General features: G+C 38.6%; 1 pseudogene; it reads left to right on the top strand.

Annotated features, from left to right (window-relative positions):
* Positions 1-2465: 2465 nt before the first annotated feature.
* LOC144333958 (thymosin beta-4-like) lies at positions 2466-2799 on the top strand (annotated as a pseudogene).
* Positions 2800-7599: the final 4800 nt, after the last annotated feature.

Below are 7599 nucleotides of genomic sequence, written 5' to 3'. Positions count from 1 at the left end.
GTCCTCTGGACTCACTTGGTCCATTCTGGGCAGTAGACTCACATTGGAACAACTTTTTAATAATAGGTCCCTGGCATCCATAACCTGAACTCAGCAGGCTCTGAACTTGTCCATTCTCTCCCTGGCTTTCCCAAACACACACCCATGCCCTTTGTTATTCCTGAACACAAAAGCCTTATTTTCTTATTATCTCATACAGTGGAGGTTAGGTGACCCATAGAACTTATTTGTAAGTATGTAGCCAACCTTGTTAGTAAGAAATAAAAATGCTGGTGTCAGAAATTAAGAGAATCTACAGAGGTGGAGGTATTTACATTTCATGAGCAATCTCATTACCTTAGGGTATGGATTTTAACAGCTGGCAAGGAGGATGGTCAAGTGTCGAAGTCTCTTATACATGGAGACAGGTTATACCTGGGCTTCCTACAGAGCATGGGTCAGGCTTTCATCCCTGGGTTATGAATGTCAAAAGAGTCAGCTAAGAGAAACCAAAATCCTTATTCTGTGCTACCGATGCGGGCTCGATTTCTCACAATATTCTCATGATATAGAAGCCCTGAGCCAAGCTTATAAACTAAATACTTGCATGGAATCAGAGAATCCTGTTGAAACCACAGCAAAGGAAGCTATGGAAAAGCTCCATGGAGTCATCTTCACAATCCAGGACACAAAGCAAAACAGACTTCAAGTGTGTTTTAAAACGTTCAAAGAAAGAGAGGAAGGAATAGAACTTGTAAGGGAAGAATAGAACATTATTTTTATTTTTATTTTTTGAGACAGTCTCACTCTGTCACCCAGGCTGGAGTTCAGTGGCGCCATCTTGGCTCACTGCAACCTCTGCCTCCCAAGTTCAAGCAAATCTCATGCCTTGGCCTCCCCCGTATCTGGGACTAAAGGAACCCACCACCAATGCCCAGCTTATTTTTTGTGTTTTTAGTAGAGATGGGGTTTCACCATGCTGCCCAGGTGGTCTCGAACTCCTTAATTCAGGCAATCTGCCTGCCTTGGCCTCCCAGAGCGCTGAGATTACAGGCGTGAGCCACTGCCCCCGGCCAGGACATTATTTTTTTTTAAAGGAGGGATTTGAAAAAGAATCATGGTAGATTGTATCTTCAAAGGTTTGTTGCAGATAGTGGCCACAACAAAGCTTTCCTATCTCACATGCTTTTCTTACAATGTGTACTTATATTCTTTCCATTAAGAGGTAGGGTCCCTTCCCCTGAGGGACATGCTTATGACTCTCTTGTGATTAATAGAATGTGGTATAAGTGATGCTGTGTGATTTCTGAGGCTAGATAGAAATGTGAGTCCGTTTTTGCCTGCTTACTGGATCACTTGTGCTGGAGCTCTAAACTACTGTGTGAGGAGTCCACCTGCTTGGAGGCCGTCACGTGTGAGGAAGCCAAAATTAGCCCGTGCAAAGAGACCACATGTAGAGAGGTGCTGTAACTGCAGAGAGGAAAAGAGCTATCTGGCCCTTCCCCAACTTCTCCAGTCCTCTGCTGTTCCCGCTGTAGCCACAGTCTGACTGCAATTACTTAAGAGACCCTAAGGCAAAACCTCTGGTTGAGCCCTTTTTGAATTCCTAACCCAAAAAATCATGAGCAAAATAAAATGATTGTTTTGGACTGGCAAAATTTTGAGGTCATTTGTTATGCAGTAATAAATAATTGGAACATAAAGAAATTCTAGAAGTTAAAATTTTGAGGAAACCAGTGAATGGATTAAATAGTAATTTAGATTAGTTGAAGAAAAATGACAGAATTAGATATATTCTAATCACACAGACCGGAGAGAGAAAAGATAGAAAAAATTAAAAGGAAATTAAGAGACATGGAGTTTGAAATAAAAGGTTACATTATACTTCTAGTAGGGATTGCAGAGAAAGATAGTAGAGAAAGGAGGAGAGAAAGTTTTGAAGCGATAATGGCTGAAAATTTTCCTGAATCAAAAACATGATTCCTCAGGCAGAAATTGCACAAATAATTGAGTAGAATAAGTAAAAATAAATTGAGATCTAGACATGGTGTAGTAGACATATAGAAAGTCAAGTGAAAAGAGAAAATTTTAAAGCTTTATGACGGAAAGCACAGATTATCTATTGAGTTGGGCAATACGAAATATAGATCAATTGTAATTCAAAAATGATTGAGTAGGACTTCTACTTATGCGTATGAAGGATTAACTGCTATGGGAATTGCCCTCCCTACATAAATAGCTAGAAAACCAGATAAAATGTATTAACCCAAATGTTCAATAATTTGTGAACAAATAAACAGATTGTGATTTATCCACACGGTGGAATAATAGTCTGCAATAAAAAGGCAGTAAATAACATGAACGAACCTCAAAAGCATTATGCTAAACGAAAGGAACAAAATACAAAAGAGCATATGCTGTATCAGTCCATGTATGTGAAATTCCAGAAAATTCAATCTAATCTTTAATGACTAAAAGATTAGTGATTGAACTCGGTGGTGGCCACTGTGCAGACCAGACTTTGCTCGTCCTCGCGCGCCTCACTCTGCTTTTCCTCTGCCACCATGTCTGACAAACCCGATATGGCTGAGATCGAGAATTCGGTAAGTCGAAACTGAAGAAGACAGAGACACAAGAGAAAAATCCACTGCCTTCCAAAGAAACGACTGAACAGGAGAAACAAGCAGGCGAATTGTAATGAGGCGTGCGCCGCCAATATGCACTGTACATTCCACAAGCATTGCCTTCTTATTTTACTTCTTTTAGCTGTAAAACTTTGTAAGATGCAAAGAGGCTGGATCAAGTTTAAATGACTGTGCTGCCCCTTTCACATCAAAGAACTACTGATAACGAAGGCCGCGCCTGCCTCTCCCATCTGTCTATCTGGCTGGCAGGGAAGGAAATAACTTGCATGTTGGTGAAGGAAGAAGTGAGGTGGAAGAAATGGGGGTGGGACGACAGTGAAATCTAGAGTAAAACCAAGCTGGCCCAAGGTGTCCTGCAGGCTGTAATGCAGTTTAATCAGATTTAAACTGTAATGCAGTTTAATCATTTTTTTTTTGTTCAAATGATTTTAATTATTGGAATGCACAATTTTTTAAATATGCAAATAAAAAGTTTAAAAACTTAAAAAAAAAAAAATTAGTGGTTGCCAGGAGCCAGAGGGGAGAAGAGGGACTAGAATATAAAGAGTCAGGAGGGAATATTTTTGGATGATGGAAATATTTTATACCTTGATTGTGATGGTGGTTACTTTACTGTACATTTATCAAAACTCACTGAATTGCATACTTAAAATTGGTAAATTTTGTCTGGGTGTGGTGGCTCACACCTGTTGTAATCCCAGCACTTTGGGAGGCCAAGGTGGGTGGATCACTTGAGGCCAGGAGTTGGAGACCACCCTGGCCAACTTGGTGAAACCCTGTCTCTACTAAAATCAGCCAGGCATGATGGTGCACATCTGTAATTCCAGCTACTCAGGAGGCTGACGTACATGAATTGCTTGAACCCAGGAGGCAGGGGCTGCAGGAGCCAAGATCCCAGCACTGCACTCCAGCCTGGGCGGCAGAGTGAGACTCTTTTACCTTTTTAAAAAAGGTAAATTTTATTGTTCGTAAATTTATCTCAATAAAACATGGTCAGATACTAGAAATTTTATATGGTTCAACTGGATAGAAACACAGAATGACAGCAGACTTTTCATCTGTAACAATAGATGCTGAGAGACCATAAATAATATTTTCAAAGTACTAAGAAAAAAAATAGTATGCATGTAGGAGTCTTTAGCTAGTTAAATGAGTAGTTTTCCAACATTAGTGATTTTGCATCAAAATCACCTGGAGGGTTTATAAAAACGCAGATTGCAGAGGCAATCCCTGAAATTTCTGCTTCAGTAGGTCTTGGGTGGGCTGAGAATATACCTGTCTAATAAGTTCCCCTGTATTTCAGATTCTGCTATGAAAGGAGCTATACTTGAGAACCACCAAGATAAACCACCACGTGAGAGGGCTAAGAAAGAAAAACTTCAGCCTTACAACAACTAAGAGAGTTTAGCACCTACACACCCTCTCTGAAAGAACTAGTAAGAGCTTCTTCAGTATAAAAAAGACCAAATCAGAGCCGGTGAATGGGACGTAAGAAGCCCTTCTTTAAATATTACCGACACATCTCTCCCACCAAATTGCCAAAACAGCATTCTCTGGAGGAGAGAGTCTCTTTTATTCCATCCCGTGGAAGGTTCCCTCCCACTTGCCAAGAATATGTTGAATCACTTCTTATGGCAATAAAAAAGCAGAAAGGAATGGAAGATTTGTTCTCTTACCCTTAATAGACTGAGAATTATTTTCTTGCTATAAATGTAAGAAGCAGTTAGCCATCAGTAGGAGAGACCAATCAGGGTACACATTATAGAAGCCAGGCCTTTTATGTAGTGGCAAAGCAAATGTGGGGTGGCGGGAGTGATCCCTGGGTGCAGGCCATAAGAGATGCATTTTCTCTAGGGAATCAAAACAATAATAGAGTCAAGCGAAAGTACATATACTTTCTATTATCACTACATGCCATCAGTTCTAAATAATGTCAGTGATAAGATACTCTTCCCCAATAAAATCTTTTGTTTGGTCTAAGTTCTAAACAATTGCTGAAGTTACGTGTTAAATTTTAATAATATATGCAAACTTCAAATTAACACATTTTTATTACTTATCATTTATTATTATATTATACATGATAGTTAATATGGAGAATTGCCAGTTATACAGTTGGCTCCAAATATATTCAGACTTAAGTACATGCTTTTGTTTTAAGAGTAAGTTAGTAATGGTTCAAAATCATGTGAACTTGCTTTGTGTCTCCAACTCTAGAGATACTACATATTCCAAATTTAAGCAGCAGATTAGAAATAAGTGCTCATACCAAAGTGATTATAAAAACAAAGAAACAAACTTGAGTTACTAAAATTCCATCTTTCTATGTAACCATTTAGACTTTTAAATGATTTTGGAAATTTAAATCAGTGGAACAAGATATAAAATTTGAGGTGATATATTTTGTTTAATAAGTGCAAATTTTAGTTCATTAATTTTTCTTTTACCAACTAATATCTTTAAAATGAAAATTTCTGCCTTTTGAGTTTTTCTGTTGTTTTAAACTATGTCATTATTCATTATTGTAAAACACCAATATGTAAGTATAAACTTTTCTAAATCTTTGACTCCAAAAATGCATTATAATCAAAAAGTGTTAATCTATTACTGATTTCCTTTTATGCATTGCAATATTTATATGCAGTATTTACTTTTTTACTGTCATGTATGTGCATATATCCATACATATATCCATACACATTTAAATAAAATAAAACCCCCATTATCTGTGTTTCTTTTCTAGCCATCATGATTATTTGTTCAATTTCATGATTATTACTGAAAGCAATTTTGTCATATAGAGGAGATGTTAAAAATGACCTGCTCTGGTGTGGGCAGATAGGAGTAGGTGTATGTGCCTTCTGGAATGGTCTTCTGGACACTGGGCCCAACTCCTTCAACAAAAAGGACAGAAAAATGGAAATAAATTTAATTTTGTGGTTTTAACTCACTGCATTAAGTGAGAAAGCATCCCTTTAACTCCAGGGAATATGGGGTGGCGGCAGTGTTGGGGTGGAAATGGAGAGCTGATACTGTAGCAATGGTGGTGATGTACTGGCCGCTGCACAGGGAGGCTGTGCACAGAGAACAGCAACGGGAGACTCACAAAAACTGAACGAACACCATTTTTACAATGGAGAATTGACTAGATGAGGGCATACACCACCTATAATCTCTGGAAGAGAAGAGACAGGGAGGTTTGGAGGGAAATCAAAGCCAAATATTATTTCACCTGTCCTTCAAGCCTATAAATGCCACTAAAGCAGATGAGGCTTCAGTAAACAAAAGTTATCTTGGCTTGAAAGTAGTCTTCTCTAAGTATAGTCCTATAACATGAATCACTTATATTTTGAGTAGCAGTAGCATGAAAGATATATTGTATTTAAGAGTATATACATGTTGGCCTATTAAGAAATTACGCAGGCCAGGTACAGTGGCTCACGCCTGTAATCCCAGCACTTTGGCAGGCCAAAGTGGGTGGATCACTTGAGGTTAGGAGTTTGAGACCAGCCTGGCCAACATGGTGAAACCTTGTCTCTACTAAAAATACAAAAATTAGCCAGGTGTGGTAGTGGGCACCTATAATCCCAGCTACTCGAGAGGCTGAGGCAGGAGAATTGCCCAAACCTGGGAGGCGGATGTTGTGGAGGGCCGAGATCGTGCCACTGCACTCCATCTAGCCTGGAGACAGAGTAAGACTCTGGGGAAAAAAAAAAAAAAAGAAAGAAAGAAGGAAAGAAAGAAAGAAAAGACAGAGAAAGAAAGAAAGAAAAGAAGAGAAATGAAAAGAAAAGAGAAAGAAAAGAAAGAGAAAGAGAGAAAGGAAGAAAGGAAGAAAGGAAGGAAGGAAGGAAGGAAGAAAGAAAAAGAAAGAAAGAAAGAAAGAAAGAAAGAAAGAAAGAAAGAAAGAAAGAAAGAAAGAAAGAAAGAGAAAGAAAGAAAGAAAAAAATTATGCAAAGGGAACTGCCAGAGGCAGCTCTCAACTTAATTTAAAAGTTGGTGAAGTTCAGCTTCTGTATCTGGCCTCATTCTGGTGCTTTTAACCTCTGTTGTGTGCCCACTTTCTTTTCACAAGGCACCCAGGGTCATCCTGTTCTCCCTGAAGGATCGTTCATCAGAATATTTTTTACACTAAGGTCTAAAAGACTAAAAAAAGCCAAATATGATCTCATCTGGTATATTCATTTTTTAAAAAAATAAGCTTTTTATCTTGCAATAATTGTACTTTCACAGTTGTAAGAAATAAAACAGAGATCTGGTGCACCCTCTACTCAATTTCTTGCAAAACTAGAAAACAATATTACAACCAGTTATTGAATTTGATTATCAAGATACAGAACTTTTCCATCAACACAAATATCCCTCATGTTTGTCCTTTGAGAGCTTCACCCACTTCCCTCCTGCCCCATCCCTTCCTTAACTCCTGGCAACCACAGATCTGTTCTCCATTTCTGCAATTTTGTCATGTCAGGAATGTTATATAAATAGAATTATATGGTATGTAGCCTGTGGGGATTGGCTTGTTTCACTCAGTATAATTCTCTGGAGATACATCCAGGTTGTATGTGTCAGTAGTTTACTCCTTTTTATTGCTGAGTAGTATCCATGGTATGGATATATCACATTTTGTTGAACTATTTATTTATTTTACTTTAAGTTCTGGGATACACGTGCAGAACGCACGGTTTTATTACATAGGTATACATGTGCCATGGTGGTTTGCTGCACCTATCAACCTGTTATCTAGGTTTTAAGCCCTGCATTAATTAGGTATTTGTCCTAATGTTCTTCCTTCCCTTGTCCCCCACCCCCTGACAGGCCCCATGTGTAATGCTCCCCTCTCTGTGTCCATGTGTTCTCATTGTTTAACTCTCACTTATGAGTGAGAACATGCAGTGTTTGGTTTTCTGTTCCTATGTTAGTTTGCTGAGAATGATGGTTTCCAGCTTCATCCATGTCCCTGCAAAGGACATG

The sequence above is a fragment of the Macaca mulatta genome, chromosome 13, assembly GCF_049350105.2.
Source record: "Macaca mulatta isolate MMU2019108-1 chromosome 13, T2T-MMU8v2.0, whole genome shotgun sequence".
Classification (NCBI taxonomy): domain Eukaryota; kingdom Metazoa; phylum Chordata; class Mammalia; order Primates; family Cercopithecidae; genus Macaca; species Macaca mulatta.
The sequence above is the reverse complement of the archived record's forward strand: the minus strand, read 5'-3'. Positions and strand labels throughout refer to the sequence as shown.